Raw genomic sequence first — 23,896 nt, forward strand, 5'->3', positions numbered from 1 at the left:
TCCCAGTTACCCTCAGAGGCCCTTAGAACATATGTCTCGCTTCTCACAACCAAAGAGAGGAATTCCTTACTTTCTTTCTTTAGTGCTTATCTGTGGGAATTAAGGCGCTGGCACTATATTCACCCCTTCTCTCTAATCTCTGCTTCCATATATTTTGGTGATTTAAATCTCCACTTAATCCTTATCAGTTATGGTCATAGAAATGATAAGGATGACACGAGGAAGGCAGTGCTGTTCATCTAAGTATCAAAGGGTGGCCGCTTCACACACTTTGCTGGGTGGGTGTCAAGTTCTCCTTAGGGCCTGATACTTGGATGGACCACAGTGGCATATACCATCCTCAGGAATGACCTGGGCTATGTATTTGTTGGGATGAGGAGATGTAAAGAGTCATTTGAATGCAAATGATCTGCATTTGAACCTCAGCCTTACAATTTAGTGGCTGTCCAAACCTGAACATTGTTCATGTGTAAAATAAGACTTTTAGGGTTGTTGCAAAGTATAAAGGAGATAAGGGATGCGAAATGTGTAAATTGCAAAGGTTTGTCTAGAGATTCCTTCTTGAGTTCTGTGTTCCTAGGTACTTACTTATCCCCCGTTCTGGGTTCTAACTAGTAAAGAAGAAATGTTAGGACCAAGAGGAGGATTAACAACATTGATGGGGGTTCAATTATTCTCAATGTCATGGCTCCCAATTAGAGTTGCATTAAAGCATATGGCGTGGAACTGATGCCGAATGGGGGAGCCTAATACGGGCCCCCAAAGACTCAAGCCTTGGGACCCATCTGCAGGGAGAGTTGGGTTCTGCAATTCAGGCTCTGGCCAGTGGCATGAGGGGCATTTTCCTCTCTCTCCAACCCTAGAGAAGGCAGACCCAGGGCCATGACTAGAATGTTCTTTGCATGAGAGGAGGAAATGGAGAAGCCACTCATACTGTCTGTCTGTTCCATGTGGCTGACAGCTGTGAGAAAAACAGGGTGGAGTCTCTTCTTGCTTTAAGAAAAAGCAGTACCCCCTGACAATGGGGAGAGTGAGCCCCACAATGGAAACACTGGTTCTCTTCTAGAGGAGATCAGCGGAGACAGTTTCCCATGCCGTCTATTCCAATGTGGTGAGTGTGGCCTCCCTTGGGGACTGCTTCTGAGTTTTAGTTGTTTTGGGGAGAATTGGGTTCCTTTGAGAATCTGATTAAAATATGTGGAAATTATCTCAGAGAAAATACATTAAAATTCTTTTAAGGCTAATATTTTCATATAGCTTCAGCAGTACATAGACTGCATCCATGGACTCTAGTTTTGAAGTTACATTTCATATTCTGAGACTGTGTAACTCAGTCGTTATGACTTCTCCTTTTCTTGAAGCAAAGTGAGGGTCTACTATTAAAAATAGTATCTGTTTTTCAAAAAATGAAGGTGAAATGAAAACTTGTTTTTAACCTAATTTAGTTCCTAACATATCTATTAATTTGGGTGTTTTCTTGAATTATTAAGGGGTTTTGTTTTGTTCGTCTTGGCAAACTTTGGCCTACATAAAAGAACATTAAGTTTACTCATTTCAAAAGTTGCTTATTATTGTATTACTTAAATTGCTTATTTAAATTATTTAAACTCTAATACCTTACTTAGAGAGTAACTATCCATTTTAGTTAACTGACCATTATAACAGAGATTTAGTCTGAAGACAAGTTTCAATCTGAATCATTATTTCATTCTTCAAACTGAGGGTTACGTAGCAACTAGCTTTCTGAAACTTTGGAAGATGATGGTCATCTTCTCCCTTTTGACCTCCCGCCTTCCTTTTCTTCTCTGAACATCAGCTCTAAACATGCAGAATGCAGCCCCAGGCAATGACTATAGCTGTGGCCCTTCGTGTGTGCATGCTCAGTTATGTCTGACTCTTTGAGACCCAATGGACTATAACCTGCCAGGCTCCTCTATCCATGGACTTTCCCAGGCAAGAATGCTGGAGTGGGTTGCCATTTCCTTCTCCAGGGGATCTTCCTGACCCAGGGATGGAACCCACATTTCTGGCAGCTCCTGCATTGGTAAGCGGATTCTTGACCACTTGCGCTACTTGGGAAGCCCTGACCCTTGTGAAATATATTGAATTGAAGTTAATCTTACATACACCTAAACTTTGGCTACTCTTCACCGACAAGTAAACAGTCCCTTCATAGCCTAATTCTTCCATCTTTCAAAATGGAGAATTCCAGAAGAAATCTCAATTTTCATGTTGTGTATTCCAAAGGTCCATGCTTTAAAATAAAGAACAGGAGGGATATCCCCCTCCGACCAGTGGTTAGAACTCCAGGCTTCCACTGCAGGGGGCGTGGGTTGGATCCCAGGTCAGTAACCTAGGATCCCACATGCTCTGTGGCCAAAAAATGTTCTCTCATTCAAAGCAGAACTTAAGGCTCTACCTCTAGAGAAACAGCATGGTTGCCCTTTAAAATGAGAACTTATCCAATAATTCCAGAGAATAACATTTTACAAGGAAATAAAAACTGGGGAGAATGGTCTCTCCATTACAAAATATGTGTATCTAAGCATATCATTTCGTGAGTGTATTAAGGAGCAGTAAGATTCATAGATCAATTCTAGGATAAAAACTAAGACTTCGCCGGTGGCTCAGACAGTAAAAGCCTCTGCCTACACTGCGGGAGAGCCGGGTTCGATCCCTGGGTGGGGAAGATCCCCTGGAGAAGGAAATGGCAACCCACTCCAGTACTCTTGCCTGGTAAATCCCACGGACTGAGTAGCCTGGTAGGCTTATAGTCCATGGGGTCGCAAAGAGTAGGACACGACTGAGTGACGTGACTTCACTTCAGGATAAAAATGACATGTTAAAATATAAATATTTCCGTTCTCTGACTTTTTTTTAAAAAAATGAAACTTTAAGTTATTATTCATTTAAAGAGCAGTTTCACTTTGGATTATTTTCCACGTAAACTTCGAGAAATCAAGATAGGTGAGCCGCTCTGGGATCTAGTTCCGGCTAATGGCTGCCTCATAGCAGCTGGCTGAACCTCGTTTAGACGTCCATCCATCACACTTTTAATGACATCCCATTAAATATCTAAGCTGCGTAGGTGCCAAAAAAACTCATGAACTCTGAGGAATTTTTAAGGTAATGTAAAATCTTGTCCAATACTTCAAATAAATACAAAATTTACTTTACAAAATGTTGTCAGCTTTAGAGTCAAAGCTAATGAAAATCCTTAAAATGATTTTTTTTTCTTTTGGTGGCAATCTAAAACAAATTCATATTGTTTAGCTAGTGCTACTAAATGTTTAGTGAATAGTACTTTTATATTCTGGTATCATTTTACTTGTATTTTACACACATTTTTAAAGTGAGACATTATTTTAGATTTAATTATCAATGTCATAGCAGATAAAGTTAATAAATGCATACTGATAATGAAGGGATTTTTCTGAAGCTGAAAGATCAGAAGCTTTGTTTCCTATCTTTCTAGCTCTGGATCTAGAAAATACTTCCTATGAGATTGGAAGACATTCTTCTTTTAGAAAATGGTGACAGTCTTGATGAAGTAAAGAGTTGAGATTAATGAAAATTAGTTAATTCAGACTGTGTTTTCTGCACTGACAAATTTATTTATGAGCAAATCTTCAGTCTACTTTGATAAATTTTTTTCTGTTTTTTTTTCTTCTGACTATCCTATGAACAACACATCTAGTTGAAAGATGGAAATTTAAAATAGGCTATGTTTCCTTTTGTCTTTGTATTTACCATCCAAATTTCTTTACGTTTAAAATAGATTCTTTTACTATTAGATAACAATAATAAAATGATTATAATTGCTTTGTTTCATTTATTTTACAAAGATTTTCTAATTCAACTCTATGGAGTAGAAATCATTTTTGCTTTATAGATAAGGGAACAGAATATTTGTCTTTTGCTGATTTTTTTATATTTATTTGTCAATATTTTTTTACTGCTTCACAAGAGTGCTTTATATATCCCTTTATCATACATATGTGTGTATATACATTTAAAAATTCAAGAATATGTAGAATATAAACAGTCCATAAACAAAAGTTATATACACATACAAACACAAGGTAAGAAAAAAAACTTATAATTACAAAAGTTTTGGCAACTTATATGAAATGGAGAAATTTCTTAAAAATAAGTTTACCTATACTGACAGAGGAAACAGAAAAAGTTAAATAGTCCTATATCTATTAACATAATCAAATTCTTAATTAAAACTTACCTGGAAGAAAGCTAGAGGCCCAGAATGGTATCACCAAGGAAAGACGCACTGATACATTGGATATCATTAAAATTAAGAACTTCTATTTTTTAAAGATACCATAAAGAAGATATTGGGTATATATACACACAACATCTTTTATATATACATATGTTTTAATATGTATTTTATGTATATATTTATCTTCTATGTGTATACACACATATATACATACATTCATGTGTGTACACACACACACAGATATATTTGCCTTTATCTCCTTTTACCCTCTCAATCTTTATTTCAGGCATCTGTTAGCTAAGATACTATTTTTCATTGTTAATATTTTTAACAATGACATTCTCATCTGAAACTATATCTTCTATGCTTTATCTATATGTGGATCCCTAAACTGAAAAGCAATGAAGAATATTCATAGTATAGCATGTATATATTTTTACCTGAAGTACCAAGTAGTAATATTTGATGCATAGAGAAATAAGTAATAACTCTACACTGCTAAATGAGTATCAGTGCCAAACAGATTCTTTGAATTATTGCTGTTTGTATTTCATACCATCAATTATATGGTTTTCTTATTTTAGTCTTCTCCATGTTTGAATTATAACTTGGTCATTGAGCTCTTTTCCCCCTGAAGTTTTCAATTGTCTTTATTCTCACTGACATAAGAAACATATTCATTCACTCATCATTTCACTAAGAGGTTTAAACTTCTCCATGTGGTACATATACATAATGGAGTAATTACTCAGCCACTAAAAAGAATGAAATGATGCCATTTGCAGCAACATGGATGAACCTAGAGACTGTCATATTGAGGGAAGTGAGTCAGACAGAGGAGGAGAAATATCATATGACATCCCTGATACAGGAAATCTAAAAAAGAAATGATTCAAGTGAACTCATAAAACAGAAAGAGACTCAGACTTAGAGAACAAACTTATGATTTCTGTGGAGAAGGGATAGTTAGGGAGTTTCTGATGGACATCCACACACTGCTATATTCAAAATGGTTAACCGACAAGGACCTATTGAATAACACATGGAGCTCTGCTCAATGTCATGTGGCAGCCTGGATGGGAGGGGAGTTTGGGGAAGAATGGATACACGTATATATATGGCTGGGTCCCTTCACGGTTCACCTGAAACCATCACAGCATTGTTGATTGGCTATACCCCAATACAAAATAAAAAGTTAAAAAAAAAGAAGTTTAAGCTTCTCAATCATGTCATTTGTCTTGAAATTATTCTATACATTCTACCTATGTGGAGTTTTGACTTCCTTGCCTGATTTAGTCTAACTCATTTTTGGACTTGCCATAGAAATCCCAGGATTTATTTTCATCACACTGCTGAATTAAATCTTGTAACAGTTCAGTTCAGTTCAGTTGCTCAGTCGTGACCCTCAGTGCTCTTTGTGACCCCATGGACCGCAGCATGCCAGGCCTCCCTGTCCATCACCAACTCCCAGAGTTTACCCAAACTCATGTGTATTAAGTTGGTGATACCATCCAACCATCTCATCCTCTGTCATCCCCTTCTCCTCCCACCCTCAATCTTTCCCAGCATCAGGGTCTTTTCAAATGAATCAGCTCTTTGCATCAGGTGGCCAAAGTATTGGAGTTTCGGCTTCAACATCAGTCCTTCCAATGAACACCCAGGACTGATCTACTTTAGGATGGTCTTCTATGTCTTGAAACATATTTCTTTCTTAAGATAAATATCATCTTGGCAACATTTTACACTTTTCTGGAGAACATCTTGAATAAATTTTTTTTCCCAGAAAAATACATGGAAGTTAGGCTTTTTAGTCTTGGTATATTGTGGTTTTCTCCAGGTGGGCAGGATCAATACCCCATTCAAAATTAGTCTAAATTTGAGACTGAAGACATGATGCATTCACCTGGGGAGGGGGGTTGAGTATTATTATTCACATAATGAGGCTTTCCAGGAAGATGGCATGGCAGGTACCCAAGCCAGTCAGAAGTGGCTTGAGTGAGAGGAAGGACAAGTAACTTTGGCTTTAATTGTGGTTAGAGGTGCTGAAAGGCTACAGTGAGCATTTGAGGCCCTTGCTAGTGCCAGGGGAGGAAGTATATGGTCCTTCTTAGAGGTTTGCCTAGATGTAGGGGAGGAAGGAACTGAGAAGAGTGGAGACTGAAAACTGTCAGGGGTGAAATGTCAGGAATGGTGTCAGATTCTTATTACATCTCTGTGCTCATATGTGTGCTTATTTGCTTCAGTTGTGTCTGATTTTTTTCAACTCTATGGACTGCAGCCAGCTCGGCTCCTCTGTCCATGGATTTTCCAGGCAAGAATACTGGTGTGGGTTGCCATTTCCTCCTCCAGGGGATCTTCCAAACCCAGTGATCAAACCTGTGTCTCCTGTGTCTCCGGCATTGCAGGTGGATTCTTTACCACTCTACCATTCTTTAGCCACCTGGGAAGCCCTATTACATCCTTATTACAGTCTTATTACACTACTAAAATAATAGTTCACCTGAATGTACAATATTACATCGAAAATCATTTGCCTATAAAACTTTAACTACATTGCTAAATTTTCTACTAACCTCTTCTGTTGATGATGAAAAGTCTGATGACAGTTCCTTTGTAGGTGAAACCCTTAGATTTTCTTCCTGGGTGTTTATTAGATCTACCAATATTCTTAGAATCCTAAAACTTCCAAGTTATAGTTATTTTTTCCATTCATTTTGTTGGATATTTGTGAATTCCTTTTAATTTGAACTGAACTTCAGAGGAAAAATGAATTTCTTTTAGTTTCTTTGATTATATTCTCCCATTTGTTTTTTCCCTTTGGAGATCTTATTGGACCAGATTTCATGCCTACTGGATTTATCTGCCATTTCTGTGAACTTTTCTCTTAAATTTTGTATCTTTGTTTATTTGTTTTATAATTATAGAAATTGAAATTGATTTTACTCTATCCTTTTCTTTTTATGTTTTTGGTCACATCAAGCAGCTTGTAGGATTTTAGTTCCTTGACTGGAAATTGAACCTGGGCCGCTGCAGTGAAAGTGCCAAGTTCTAACCATTGGACTGCCAGGAAGTTTCCAAATTTTCCTCTATCCTCTAACATTTCTATTTTTTTTTTTTTAATTTACCAATTTTGTGTGGAAATCACAAGAATTCTTTCAAGTTCTCTGGTTGTTCCTTTTTCATAGCAACCTATTCTTGTTTTTATGGATGGACTACTTTATAAATCTCTTTAAGGATATTTTATTAGTTATCAGTGTGTTTGGTCATGAGTATTAGAAAATCCAACTATAGTCGCTTAAAAAACAAAAGTTCAAGTGTCACTGTCCAGAATTGGGCTACATGACTACCACAGACAAGTCATAAATGAGGAAAATTCTTGAGTTTACTTGTTACCAAAGCTGGTTCCCTCTTTAATTAGATGAATAATTATCTATATCTCCTCTTTTATTCATCTCTTAAAGCAAGAATCTAGGGGTAGGCAGCCTGGGGTCGATCTTGTAAAGAAGGGCTCTCTATCTTGGGGCTCTGCCATCTTTAACACATTGGTCTCTTTCCTTGGGCTTATTTTATCTTTCCATGGTCATAATAGAGGCCTACTTCATTTTTTGACATCTTGTAAGGATATGCAAAGGAGGAAAAGATAAAAGCAAAAGGCTGAACTGAATTTATATCATTTCTATGGCTAAAGATAACTATACATATTTTAAAAGCTTTCCTGAAAGTCCTATCCAGTGACTTCTTTTTAAATATCACTAGGTTGGGAAGATCCCCTGGAGGAGGGCATGGCAGCCCACTCCAGTATTGTCGCTTGGAGAATCCCCATGGACAGAGGAGTCTGGCGGGCTATAGTCCATGGGGTTACAGAAGAGTTGGACATGACTGAGCAACTAAGCACAGCTCAGCAGCAAGAACTGGGCCACATGCCTACCACAGACCAGTCATTGCAAAGTGTGTAAAGACAAGGAGTTGTGAATAGGACTGGGTTGGTTAATTAATGCTGTCCACAAAAGGCACTAACTGGAATGTTAATAACTATTCTCTTCTATTTCTTGAATTGCCTTGTTTATTCTACTGCTATTTCTCAAATAGTCATACATGGGGCAAAGAGTCCGACACGACTGAGCGAATGAGTTGAACTGGGGCTACTGGGCATTAAAAGAACTAGATTATTACATTTACTTTCAGATGATTTCTCTCTTTTCCTGTATTTACCATTTATGCTAAAGTTAGTATTTTTTCAAGTTCTGTCATCTATTTTTTCAAGCAATCAGCTTGAGAACTTTGTTATACTACTTTTTTAACTTAAATGTGGGGTCATGTCAGTCACAGTTCTCTCAGTCATATATGAAGAAAATTCTTGATTTTGCCTGATTACTAGATCTGGCATCCTCTTTAATTAGATAATTGTCCACCATGTGCACTCTCCACTCTTCACTGTGGACATGTGCTCTTGGTTCTTATATGATCCTGGATCTTCGCCAGCAAATTTGAAATGAACCAGAACAGTTCATTTCCTAAAGTTTGCAAAATGTTTAACTTACATTTGTTTTCATTATTTTTCTTTTCTAGTGGGCTTCTGGGAAGAGTCTACTTGGGGTTTTGGATTTGGAGGAAAAGAGAGGGGGGAGAAATAAAAAGATTATGGAATTGGACCAAAAGAGTAAGAAGACTAAATATTCTTATTGAAAGTTTTGCCTTCTTGAATTAGTATAGTTTTCAAGTATAGTAATTGATTTGGTTTTTGTTAGCCCTAATTTTTCACTACTTCATAAAATCTACAGAAGTAAATTTTTTAAAAATTGTGTTAGGAAGATACTGAGTTAACCCTATACTAATTTAAGAAGGCAGCAACGTAAGAAGATGGAGTGTGGAAAGAGGGAAGATGCTGATTGTAAGAAAAGCAACACCAACATTTTTGTTTGAGCTTTTGCTAAAAGGTGGAAGGAGGAAAAAAAACACATACTGAGATGATCTTGATCCTATTTGATTCTGGAAGCTCAGCAAACATGCACACATACATTGAGATTTGAATGGACATTTAGACTTTGAACTGTTTGTCTAAATGTATCTAAATGGTGAAATCCATGAAGTTTTGTAGAGAGAGCCTAGAGCTCACCTGGATATAATACCTGTACTGTCTGGAGTGATTAGGAGGGTTTTTACTTCATATATATTTGTTCTTTTCAGCAAAAATGTTATTAAATGTAGCTAATTGCATTTAATGTTTGTAGTTTCACAAAAGATGTTACATATCAATATTTATTTTAAAATATTTCATTGAATTCTATACACAGAGGCTAGGTGGCTATTGGAAGAACAAAGAATAGATGAAATTATATTCTATAAATTTAAGTTCACTTGACAGCAATAGCAGGATTCAGGAAGGGAAAGAATTAGTGTTTGAGGAACTGTTTTGTGATAGGCACATAGTAGGTTATCCATACAAATCATCATTTTAAATCTTACAACTTTAAAGAAAGCATTTTCATCTCTGGTTGAAGTATAAGCAATTTGAGAACATAAGTAACTTCATTGAAGTCACAGATTAGAGCAGGAGGTGTATTCGTTTGCTAGGGCTGCCATATCAAAATACTGCAGACTGGGAGGCTTAAGCACTAGAAATTTATCTTCTTATAGTCTGGAGGCTGCAGATATTTTTATAAAATATTGTGTGCTACTCATTGAGAATGTATATATATATACATATATTATATATAAACATATGTATACATACACATTTGTATATACATATCGGGTTGGCCACAAAGTTTGTTCATCTGGGTTTTCTGTAAGCTAGTATGGAAAAAGCCAAAGGAACACTTTGGCCAGGCCAATACATACATATTTATAGAAACATGTGTGTATACATATATGTCCAATGAATAAATATAAATGTTTATATGCTTATGTGCATGTATAGATAATCTATAAAAATAAAATGTCTTCTAATCTTTAATATGACAATGGAAGGTGGTCATTTCTATCTCCATTTTACAGATACAAAAAATCCTGAAGCTGAGATTTAAGTTTGAGTTGTTTTATGGATATAATTTTTTCCTTTTCTTTCAGCCTTAGGATGGAATTATACTATACTATAAATATTTATCATAGGGATGGGTTCATAAAATCTCCAAAAGGAAGAGTGTCTAGCCAAAAAGATTCAGACTCTCACATGTGATACATATTAATAGACACAATAGAAAATATCTCCTTGTCACTTATTTTCCATGATTGTATAGCCATGGCAGTCATAATTAAGCTTCTGTTAATTTGATTCATTTTGTTTCATTTGCTTGTTTCGTGAGTAAAGAGGTTGCTAAAGTTCCTACCCCTCATGAGTTGGTTTAAAGAGATCGTGGTCAATGAAATCAATGAAAGTTGTCATTTCTAATGCAATTTTTCAGGGAACTGCCTCAACAGTCAAAGGTGCTAAGTGTGTTTTCCTATGAGGAAAACCTCCTGAAACCTAAAAACTTGCTCTGTTGAGCTGTGCCTTTGAAACTTACAAGCCTCTTCAGGTCCTAGATCCTTCTCTTGAGATTGGGCCTATAGGTGGCAGCAACTGTTAGCTATTGAGCTTGGGTGATATGGGCCAAACGTTCTCTTAAAATACTTTGAATACTTTACATATTATCGAATACTTGAAAATGAAATTTTCTCTAGATAAGAAAGTGAAAGGTCAAACTTAAAGTGTGACTGTTAATGATTCATACCCTATAGTCAACAGTATATAGGTTAAAAAAGAGTGTAGTGGCTAAAAAAGTTCGATATTTTAGAAGTTTGAGACGTATTGATGGTTGGGTTCAATCTCTAAGATTCGTGACTGCTGGGGTCAGATTGGTTGGCCTTTGTTCTTCACTGCTTTGTGCAAAATGGGTTTTTGAACACACACTATTTTCCAATCACTTCTGTTCTTCACATCTCATGAAAGTTGACATTGTAATTCATGCACCATCCATTTACACAACAAATGTGACACAGAAGCATTGAATACAATTCATAGTTTTGCAAATAACAATGCATAGAACACATATTTTAAGGGTAATTTTCAGGGAACACTCTACTGCAGTTTAGATTAGTTTATAGTAACTTGTTTTGAAAGTTTGGATTTTTGTTAGTTTTCCTAGACGAGGGACACCTGAAATTCAACTCTGCCTTCAAGAATCAATTAGGTTCTGGGACAGCTGAGGCAACATGGACTTTAGCTGGATGTCTTGGTGATTGCTAAACTACATTTTGGGATGACTAATCTGATCACATCAATCACCTTTGTGGTTTATATAATCTGTGGCTCAATCCACTGGGAAATCATTAGCCACATTTCAGTCAACTGAACACATCCCTTGTGCTTCCTCATTCTCAAGACAACTTAAAATGATACCACTGTATCCAGGAGACGTGTGTGTGTGTGTGTGTGTGTGTGTGTGTGTGTGTGTGTGTGTGCGCGCGTGCATGCTTAGTCGCTCGGTCATGTCCGACCCTTTGTGACCTCATGGACTGTAGTCCACCAGTCTCCTCTGTCCGTGAGGATTCTCCAGGTAAGAATATTGGAGTGGGTTGCCATGTCCTCCTCCAGGGGATCTTCTCAACTCAGGGACAGAACCCAGGTCTCCCACACTACAGGCGTTTTCTTTACCATCTGAGCCACCAGGGAAGCCCATTAGACCTCTATAACCATCTTAAAATAATATATAGAGTAGAAGACTAGCTGCTTCAAATACAGACCTTTGACCCCTCAACCAAAACAAGTTTATTTGATTTAATAATTTTCAAAGGGGATATTTTTTGCTGTTCACCATTTAGTGGGGCTTTTCTATCATATGAAGAAAATGTCTAGTTTCCCTTTACTACAGTGACCTAATATGAAGAAGGAAAAAAAAAGAAAAGTGGCATCACTTTCGGAACAAAAGTTTCTGTGCACACCAACAGCAAGACTCATTGAATGAAAACAGATGGCTAAAAAATAGTTTGGGATAGATGCATCTATACTACAGAAAAGCGAGGCGCAGTCTGTTTATGTTACCTGGCAATATGCATCAATCTGGGGTTTGAAATAAGATGGCTGAAATTGAAATTGAGTGTGAACAACTGAACGTTGTTTGTGCTGGAGCTTACCTAAGACAAAAATCAAAGAGTTCGCTTCTTCCTATGGGATCAGTCTGCAACTGATCTGTTAGATCTTTTTTTCCTTTCTTTTCTTTTCTTTTGTGTGTGTGTGTGTGTGTGTGTGTGTGTGTGCACGCTGTATGAAGGGAAGAGGATGTAAAACAGATACATAGACATTTAAAACACAAATATATTACATAGTCAAATCAGCTACAATCTGTGTATAATCCCGGGCAAAAGTTATTAGGTACTTCCAGAGAATGTGTTGGAAAGCAAAGCAGAAGGAAGAGTCCAATGCAAGGGCAGGGCTGGAAAAATGAAAGAAAGTGCTTCAACCAGATGGACATTTTCTACAGAGAACTTCCTTGTTGTCCTTGCACTTGAAAATATCATATACGGTATCGAATCCTTTAATCCTTATCTTTAAAGATAAGGATTTGTCCCGATGATTATTTTATTATTGCTGCAAAGTTCCTATAAAATGTAACAAGTCACAACTTATATTTACCTTTTAAAGGCTACGGCCTTTCTTCTTTCTGAATTCAAGTTTTATTATAATTAGGTAATGCTTGGTTTATTTCTATGCACAGAACAATACCTGGCAGAATTACTACCTGATAAACAGTCAAGTTCCAGATTCATTCAGCCCTTAGCAACACTTAGGCTTCTCTTCTATCCCTGGATTTTGTCCTCATTATAAATTGCCTGTATTTGGTGCATATTCTTGAAGTTATTCTCCTTTCCCTTGAGTTGAGTGAACTGTAAACACATGATCCTGAAGGAAATGTCTTAGGAGATTTTAGAAAGTAAATTATTTCTCCTGAGAAACTGTGATTTTGAAGGGAAAAACAGAGTGCCTCCAGGAAGGCTAACTGTCTTCCCAAGATAACCTTCTCCTCTGTGATTATTTTCTGAATTTCACGTTTAAAACTCCCTTTCTAACCCCACACTTTGCCAGCAAAGGTCCATATAGTCAAAGCTATGGTTTTTCTAGTAGTTGTGTACGGGTGTGAGAGTTAGGACAGTAAAGAAGGCTGAGCACCAAAGAATTGATACTTTCATGCTGTGGTGCTGGAGAAGACTCTTGAGAGTCCCTTGGAAGGCATGTAGATTAAACCAGTCAATCCTAAGTGAAATCAACCCTGGATATTCATTAGAAGGACTGATGCTGAAGCTGAATCTCCAATATTTTGTACACCTGCTGTGAAGAGCCAACTCATTGGCAAAGACCCTAATGCTGAGAAAGATTGAGGACAGGAGGAGAAGGGGACCACAGAAGATGAGATCATTAGACAGCATCACCGACTCAAAGGACATGAACTTGAGCAAACTCCAGGAGATAGTGGAGGACAGGGAAGCCTGGCATGCTACAGTCCATGGGGTCATAAAGAGTCAGACACACCTTAGCAACTGAACAAAAACAACCCCCACTCAAACACAGACACACACAGAGAGTCAAATTAAGCTGTGATTAATAGTACTATGACATAAATCATTAGAGAAAAATGGCCAGAATAATTGACTAAGGCCAGTCCTTGCAGTCTCAACTTGATTGTAATTGATTGTATAGCAAAATGGTAATAATCTCCAGGATATAAGCTCTCTGATGGCAGGATTCTCACCTATTTTGTTCTTAGCAGTTTTGCCAACACCTCAACGGACTTTGGCAGCTAACAGTTGCTCAATAAATACTTGTTGAATGAGTGAATCATTAAAAAAAATTATTGGAACACATTGAATGGTTTTGCTATGTTACAATGTCTAGCTTTTCCCAGGTTAGAATTAAATACAGTTTCATCCAAATACCGTGATACTCTGACTTCTAATTAAGTTCCTTAATTTCCCAGGGACTTAATGAGTATCTGTTTACTCATCAGTACTTGAGCACCATGACCGCATTATCAGCCTCTTTCTCTTCTCTTCAACATACCCCAGACCTACCTCTTCCTCAAGAAAGAATGCTTTCATATTTTCCTCTATTTGGAGTACTCTAAGGCATTTCGAGGTTTTGCTGTCCACTTGAGCAGCTGATAATCATCCTTTGAAGTAGAGCTTTGAACAAGAGATAAGAAATAGTAATCTAACTGGTGCCTACACTGCTGGTTAAGAGGACCATCTTGCTATTTAAGCCACTGAAGATTATCAGTCTCACTCAAAATTATGTAGAAGCCATAGTCTACAGCTTCTAATTCTCAACTTCTTCCTCTTCCTCTCTGTAGTATCCTTGTTTTTCTTAAGTTACATCCCCATGTCTGTGGGATTAAGTATAAAGGAGGGTGATGGCATTCTGTACCAGCCGTCTTCTCGTAGGCAGCATGGCCTGACGTGAAGTGAAACCAGAGTGTAAATGTACATACCTTCCTTTCTGATCAAACAGTTTCAAACAAGACTCTCACACCAGAGTGTTCTTTTGGAAAAGTGTCAATAGTAGATATTGGGAGTATTTTTCTTGAGTGGGAGGGATATTTGACAGAACACACAGTTGTTGGTACTAAGACTTATTGTCTTACCTACCAATTTAACCCAGATCCTGGAGGTGACAGTTCCACTACCACTGAGAGTTTATTCTTGAATTCTTATGCTTTAAAGAGTCTTGAGACATAAAGCAACTATACTGCAATAAAAATTAACTAATAAAAAATTAAAGAATGAAGAAGGGAAACAGATAAGGAAAAAAAAAAATCTTGAGACTGAGTCTCAGAAATGGGCTAAATAGCCACAGGAAAGTTTAAGTTGCCCTTAAAAGACTTAACCTTCCCTTCAATTGGTCTGCATATTTTCCAAGAGAAGAATTAGTCAAAGGGCTCATTTAGAAACGTTTTCATTCTGTTGAGACTGGTTCAAACGCTTTCCCAAAGCTTCTTTCTAGACCAATCTGGTTTTCCTGCCAAGAAACTGAGGTTCACTGCTCTTCTGTTTCCTGGGCTTTGGACATTAGCTATTGATCGCGTTCTGCGGTTTGCTCTCTGGTTTTGTCTCTGCGTTAGGCTCACTCACCTTCATAAATCCAAGTTCTCTCACTCTATGAAGCTTCTTGGTCCACATTGTTCAAAAGCAGAGCCAGAGGGCAAAGTGGCTGCTGTCACTGCTGGGCTGGAGGCTGGGGACGCTCCCAGGGGCTCCCTGGGGCCTGCCCCTCTCGCCTTAAGGCAGCAGGTCCCCCAAGTCAGACAATGTATTGTCACGTGGAGTACACCGATTAGCTCTAAGTCAGTTAGGTAACATGAGCCCTTTCAGTGGTGTCCTAGGATTCAGTCAGGTTGACTGTTCAAACACTGGTTTTTGGGATCCCCTCCAGCATTCCTTAATGTAATCCAGGCACGTTATTGCAGGTTTTATTTGAGAAGGGGCTACTTACTTGTCACTTGGAATATTTTCAGTTTTAAGTCAAAACCTTCTTAGTCAGAAAAAAAAGCAAAGACATGAGAGAATATGGTACAAAGTGGGAGTGATTTGGGGAAGGCAGGAAAAAAAAAAACAACCCACCCCAAATGCAGTAGTGTATCAAATGCCAAACTTACATTAAGGGCATGTGTGTTCTGGGAATGAGGTTTCTGGTGTGGGTGTGTGAGTTTCCCTGTCATACATAGAAATTGCAATAATTTTGCACTGTTTAGGATTTCGTCTTTCCAAGGAACTACTAAGATCCTTAAAAAACAGAGGGATACAAGGCAAAAGAGTTCTGCTCTGAGCTGCTTACAGAGCTTGGACATGGGCTTTGGTGTTCCCTTCCTGGGCAGGAGAAGGTGCTCTAGCCTACAGGTAGATCCCCAACTTACCACTGGCTGGGTTGGACTGGGTGCTAGTAAAAAGATAGACAAATTTCTGGAAGCCAGGGCAGACAGAGGCTGTGGCTCCACAGACTGTTATTATTAATATTGCTGCAAGGGAAAGACCCAGCAGTTCCTTGGAGGCACTCAGAACTTGGGGTGAAGGCAGAAAAAGATGAGACTTTAGAAACCCAATCACTGGATGATGTCTCTTGAGTATATATGAAATGTTAAGCTTTGGCAGACTTTCTCTGTACAGAAAGTCCATGTGTGTGTGTGTGTGTGTGTGTGTGTGTGTGTGTGTGTGTGTTTGTGCGCACGCGCGCGCATGAGTCACTCAGTCCTGTCTGACTCTTTGCGACCCCATGGACTATAGCCCGCCAGGCTCCTCTGTCCATGGAATTCTCTAGGCAAGAATACTGGAGTGGGTTGCCATTCCCTTCTCCAGGGGATCATCCCGATCCAGGGATTCAACCTGGGTCTCAGGCATTTAATAAGAAAGACTTCTCCTAACCTGACATAGAGGAGAGATTGGGCAGAACAGGTATTCCAGAAGGAGGTGCTCTGTGGATTCTAATCAAGGCCCTTTTCTAGGACTGACCCTTTTTTTTGCTCCTCAATTCTGTATTCCTTCTAATCCCATTCTGGAGTACTATCAAGATATGTAACTTGGAAAGTGAAGTGAAAGTGAAAGTTGCTCAGTCGCGTCTGACTCTTTGCGAACCCATGGACAAGACAGTCCATGGAATTCTCCAGGCCAGAATACTGGAATGGGTAGCCTTTCCCTTCTCCAGGGGATCTTCCCAACCCAGGGATCGAACCCAGGTCTCCCTCATTGCAGGCGGATTCTTTACCAGCTGAGCCACCAGGGAAGACCAAGAATACTGGAGTGGGTAGCCCATCCCTCCTCCAGAGGATCTTCCTGACCCAGGAATTGAACCAGGATCTCCTGCATTGCAGGCAGATTCTTTAACAGCTGAGCTATCAGAGAAGCCCAACGTAGGTTGGAGGTGCCTTTTAAAATATGAAATATAACATACCCCATAGTCACCTGTAATCTAATTCTAGTGGAAATACAGGCTCCATGGAAGTCCATTATATACTTTCTTTAGAATTTCTGTGTTATTTAGTAATAAAGCATTCCTCTACTCTGCCTCAAACACACACATACACCATACACACATAAGCAGTTACATATAGCACTGAATATTCTGGATTGGTTGGTCGCCTTTTTTTAAAAAACAAAACAAAACAGTATCTAATAGGTCAGAGTGACGTGGCCAAAATCAGCCCATCCAGGGAGGCAGTGTGGCAGGTGGTGCAGACAGGATAAAGAATGTACTTTTAAAAAATTATCTATCAGTTACGGTTTTGGGGCTTCCCTGGTGGCTCAGATGGTAAAGAATCTGCCTGCAACGTGGGAGACCTGAGTTCAATCTCTGTCAGGAAGATACCCTGGAGAAGGGAAAGTCTACGCACTCCAGTATTCTTGCATGGAGAATCCCATGGACAGAGGAGCCTGGCGGGCTACAGTCCATAGAGTCACAGAAGAGTCAGACGTGCCTGAGTAACTCATTCTTTCACTTTCACTATGGTTTTGGATATGTGATACAAGCTCTCCACAACTGAAGGTCCTGATTAGTAAAAGAGAAAAAAAATGTTTCATAGAATTATCCATGTCCATGACCCAGCGGACATGAGGACAGGGAACCATGGCCTGCTGCAGTCCATGAGATCACAAAGAGTAGGATAAAACTTAGTGACTGAACCACCACCGCCCATGGTGTTATCTTAACATTTAAAGAGATTTATATTACATCTATATTTTTGTATATAATCTTTTTAAAACTGTCTCTCTAGCTTGTTGCCTGACATTATTATTCTAAGCATTCAATAAATGGAATTTCCATTTCTTATTCATATAGGTTAAAGGCCTTCTTTTAAGAATTGAGACCTATAGTAAATCAATTAGTGAATATACTAAACACTGAGGTACTTTGAAGAATGCATCTCTTCCCCTCTGTTTATTTCCTTAGATAACTAGTCTTCTTTGGACTTAGAAATGTCAGGATAATGCATAGATACTGTCTTTGTTTTGTAGTGCTTAGTTAGCCTTGGTGAATTATTAGCTAACTCATAAGATTGTTGGAGAAATGGAGGCAGTGAGATGCTAGAATATTTTTGTATCTCTGTTGGTTCAAGTTATATGTTCCCACTTCCAAGACTGTGTCATTCATTTTGAACTATCTCAAACAACCTTAAAACAGAAAATCCATCTTTTATCTATTCATTGTGGCTTTTTGCATTCCCTATGAGTCCAATTTTTTAGCAAAGGCACTTAAGAAAATAGTTTCCTCAACACTATCTTTACAACTCCCTCAGTTAGATAAGTTAGATGCTTTCAGGAATTTTTTTTCCCTCCTGCACCTTCTCCCAGCTGTTGGAGCTACCTCATGATGCTGCCAACTTCCACAGTCCCCAGAGAAAGCATCTCAGGGACAGGTTGGGGTGGGGGTAGGATGTTGGGGGTGGGGGGCAGGTATATTCCTTCTGCGACAGAGGTGACGTGGGCCCGCATCCACGCCTGTGTGTTTTTTCCTCACAAGTAGTTGTTGACTTGTTAATTCTGTTTTTGAAGTCAGGTTTTCAAAGAAAGAGGAAAAAAAAAACAAGAAATGCTCTGGCTAAATGACTCCAGAGAAGGGAGCAGGAGTGGTTGCTATGAGCTTTGAACCACACACGCGTGCGTGTGCGCGCACACACTCACAAATACACAGACAAAAGGACAAATTGAAAATGAATGCAGCAACCCCTGCTTGTTTTAGCAGTCCGCTCAGCCCCACAGATGAGGAAGTCCTGCTTTGTTCCAAGCTCAAGCCTTGTTTTCTTGCTCATTGTCTTTCAGGGTAAAATCGGGGGGGAAATTCACCTGTCTGATGCAAAGTTAAACTGCTGGCTTTAATGTGACTGCATGGGAACTTGGGTTTATTAATGAATACAACATACCCTCTTTGATTTGAAAGCTTTCACCCTGTTGAAAAGATTCAAAAGGCATCGCTTCCTGCACCAGAGGCATTCCTTTATCCGTCTCAGTGGTTCACCCCTACCCAGCTGCTATATCTCATTAACAAGCATTTGACCACTGCAGCCGGCCTGGGAGTGTTGACACTTGAAAGGCCCAGGCAGGCGTGGGCAGGCCATCAGCTATGGCAACAGGAAACTGCCCCGGAGACAACACTGAGAAAACAGCAGCTGCAAAAGCCAAAGTCAGAACAGACATAAAGGATTGCCTATATCCGCATCAGTCTGGGGTATCGGTGCGTGCCTGTGGGTCTGAATTCACACATCTACTTTCTCTATTTAGGGGATATAAGGATCGCTATCAACGTGGGTCATACTCTGACTTGTTGACAACCCAGAATGATTTTTTGAACTTAAATGTTCTCAAACCCTTAGGTTTCAAAAATCCAATTCTTCTCAATAACGTATGTTCTTGTTTAAGCACATCAGAATGCTCACCAAAGGTCTTAAACTTGATATACACATTCACTCGAGTGGAAATCATATGGACAATAAAAAATGTGTATGCCCGATCCTTATCCACTTTTCATGCTACCGAGTCATTTTTCGAGAAACAAATCAACCTGTAAAACTGCCATGCAAACATTTAGGATTATTCTGAGAATCTTTGGTTTAGGAATCAAACTGTGATGGTTTTGTGTAGAAAAAGAACAAAGCAGTCATGTCAATTACATAGAGAGACCTTAAAAAGTTAAGTGGGATATTTCACATAAGTTATTATTGACCATAGTAATTTTAAATGCCTATTTTAATAAAATTTATTTACTATTCATTGCATTGTAGGCTTCACAGGACCATACCCCTGAGTTAAGTTCAGTTCAGTCACTCATTCATGTCTGACTCTTTGTGACCCCATGAATTGCAGTACGCCAGGCTTCCCTGTCCATCACCGACTCCTGGAGCTTACTCAAACTCATGTCCATCGAGTTAGTGATGCCATCCAACCATATCATCTTCTGCTGTCTCCTTCTCCTCCTGCCTTCAATCTTGCCCAGCATCAGGGTCTTTTCCAATGAGTCAGTTCTTTGCATCAGGTGGCCAAAGTATTGGAGCTTCAGCCGCAGCATCAGTCCTTCCAGAGAATATTTAGGACTGATTTCCTTTAGGATGGATTGGTTTTGATCTTCTTGCTGTCCAAGGGACTCTCAAGAGTCTTCTCCAAAAACACAGTTCAAAAGCATCAATTCTTCGGCGCTCAGCTTTCTTTATAGTCCAACTCTCACTTGCATACATGACTACTGGAAAAATCATAGCTTTGACTAGCTGGACCTTTGTTGGCAAAGTAATGTTTCTGCTTTTTAATATGCTGTCTAGGTTGGTCATAACTTTTCTTCCAAGGAGCAATTTCATGGCTGCAATCACCATCTGCAGTGATTTTGGAGCCCCCCCAAAATAGTCTCTCACTGTTTCCACTGTTTCTCCATCTATTTGCCATGAAGCGATGGGACTGGATGCCTTGATCTGAGTTTTCTGAATGTTGAGTTTTAAGCCAACATTTTCATTCTCCTCTTTCACTTTCATCAAGAGGCTCTGTAGTTCTTCTTTGCTTTCTGCCATAAGGGTGGTGTCATCTGCATATCTGAGGTTATTGATATTTCTCCCAGCAATCTTGATTCCAGCTTGTGCTTCATCCAGCCTGGCATTTCGCATGATGTACTCTGAATATAAGTTAAATAAGCAGGGTGACAATATATAGCCTCAACATACTCCTTTCCCTATTTGGAACCGTTGTTCCATGTCCAGTTCTAACTGTTGCTTCTTGACCTACATACCCGACTTCTCAGGAGGCAGGTAAGGTGGTCTGATATTCCCATCTCTCTAAGAATTTTCCCACAGTCTGTTGTGATCCACACAGTCAAAGACTTTGGTGTAGTCTATAAAGAAGAAGTAGATATTTTTCTGGAACTCTCTTGCTTTTTTGATGATCCAGCGGATGTTGACAATTTGATCTCTGGTTCCTCTGCCTTTTCTAAATCCAGCTTGAACATCTGGAAGTTCACATTTCATATACCATTGAAGTCTGGCCTGGAGAATTTTAAGCATTACTTTGCTAGCATGTGAGATGAATGCAATTGTGCAGTAGTTTGAACATTCTTGGGCATTGTCTTTTTTGGGGATTGGAATGAAAACTGACCTTTTCAGTCCTGTGGCCACTGCTGAGTTTTCCTAATTTGCTGGCATATTGAGTGCAGCACTTTAACAGAATTGTCTTTTAGGATTTGAAAAAGCTCAACTGGAATTCCATCACCTCCACTAGCTTACCCCTGAATCTGCTTCTAAATGTTGTTGTTTCTATACTCATCAGAGGAGTTCAAACTACAGATACTAAGACTGCCCTATGCAATGTTTGGGGCAAATATTTCTCTAAATGTTGAGTGTCTTCTGCATTCAAGCTTATAAAAACATTTTTAGAAGGTTTTTTTTTTTTTTTTGAAATTGAAGTTGCTCAGTTGTGTCCAACTCATTGCGACCCCATGGACGGTAGCCTACCAGGCTCTGTGGTCCATGGGATTTTCCAGGTAAGAATACTGGAGTGGGCTACCATTTCCTTCTCCAGGGGATCTTCCCAACCCAGGGATCAAACTCAGGTCTCCTGCATTGCAGACAGACGCTTTACCGTCTGAGCCACTAAGGAAGCCCCTTAGAAGATAGGTAAGTAACAATTCAAAATCAAAATTTTTCACTCATAAGGAAAATGATCCTTTTCATAACTGAAAAAAGAAATCATTCCATTTAGGGGAAGAAAGAAAGAAAGTGAAAAAAGACACTAATGCAAAGTGTTGTAAGTGAAGTTAGTTGACTGCCTCTCAAAGAGTACTGAGTTATTTTCCTGTCATCAGAAGTACAAGAGACTAATCATGTTTACATTACGTTACTAAACATACTTTTATTCTTTTCAGTAATTTAGATTTATTTACATTTTTCTATCACTCATCATAAAACTACCCTAATTTTTTCACATCTTTACTCTAAAATGGTTAATTAGATAAAAAGCGTATAAATTTATTTTTAAATGATTTCCAGTTAGCTCTTTTTTTTTTAAGTCAGAAAGTGTTTCTTGAATTCAAGTGTTTCTTGAATTCTGCCTTCATCAACCTGTTTGGTATTTTTTTCCACCTTTTATACTCCAGAGGAAGAGAATGCACCAATTGCCACTAGAAATTTACATTCTTTTTTTTTTTTTTTTTTTTTTATTAGTAGGAGGCTAATTACTTCACAACATTGCAGTGGATTTTGTCATACATTTACATGAATCAGCCATGGAGTTACATGTATTCCCCGTCCCGATCCCCCCTCCCTCTCCACCCGACTCCTCTGGGTCCTCCCAGTGCACCAGGCCCGAGCACTTGTCTCATGCATCCCACCTGGGCTGGTGATCTGTTTCACCATAGATAATATACATGCTGTTCTTTCGAAACATCCCACCCTCACCTTCTCCCACAGAGTTCAAAAGTCTGTTCTGTACTTCTGTGTCTCTTTTTCTGTTTTGCATATAGGGTTATCGTTACCATCTTTCTAAATTCCATATATATGTGTTAGTATGCTGTAATGGTCTTTATCTTTCTGGCTTACTTCACTCTGTATAATGGGCTCCAGTTTCATCCATCTCATTAGAACTGATTCAAATGAATTCTTTTTAACGGCTGAGTAATATTCCATGGTGTATATGTACCACAGCTTCCTTATCCATTCGTCTGCTGATGGGCATCTAGGTTGCTTCCATGTCCTGGCTATTATAAACAGTGCTGCGATGAACATTGGGGTGCACGTGTCTCTTTCAGATCTGGATTCCTCAGTGTGTATGCCCAGAAGTGGTATTGCTGGGTCATATGGCAGTTCTATTTCGAAATTTACATTCTTGACAGTGTGGTAGAGATAGAAACATCTTCCTGAGCCCCATTCAGATATTACCATTTGACTTTATTTTTTTCCATCACAATTATATTGGGCCACATTCATGTCTGATAGGCAGGGAGGTGCCCAGAATCTGGAAACAGACGTCTTGGAAACAACCCTCCATCCTGCCACCTACCAGCAAGGCAGACCTTGATTAACTAACTTAAATTTTCTATGCCTCACTAAGACTTCTAGTCTACTAAATAAGGGTAAAGTTAGTGAGTGAATGTGAAGTCGCTCAGTCATTTCTGACTCTTTGTGACCCCATGGACTGTAGCCTACCAGGCTCCTTTGTCCATGGGATCTTCCGGGCAAGAGTACTGGAGTGGGTTGCCATTTCCTTCTCCCAGGAGATCTTCCCAACTTAGGGATCGAACCCAGGTCTTCCGCATTGTAGGCAGATGCTTTACTGTCTGAGCCAGCAGGGAAGGGGTACAGTTAATGGTACTTAATTCATAGAGTATTTTAAGGATTAAATGGGTGTGTATACACATGTACACTTCAGCAATAGTAAGGACTCAATACATATGAACTGTTATTGATATTATTAACATCAACTGTTTCCCTACCAGTTAATTGAGGGACTAGGGGTTAGAGGAAACCATGGCACCAAAATTTTAATAAGACCATGTAGGGTTTCCCACATGGCACCAGTGGTAAAAAATCTGCCTGATAATGCAGAAGATGCAAGTTCAATCCCTGGGTCAGAAAGATCCCTTGAAGGAGGAAATGGCAACCCACTCCAGTGTTTTTGCTTGAAAAATTCAGTGGACAGAGGAGCCTGGCAATGTACAGTCCATGGGGT

The sequence above is a fragment of the Muntiacus reevesi genome, chromosome 11 (genome assembly GCF_963930625.1).
Source record: "Muntiacus reevesi chromosome 11, mMunRee1.1, whole genome shotgun sequence".
Lineage (NCBI taxonomy): Eukaryota > Metazoa > Chordata > Mammalia > Artiodactyla > Cervidae > Muntiacus > Muntiacus reevesi.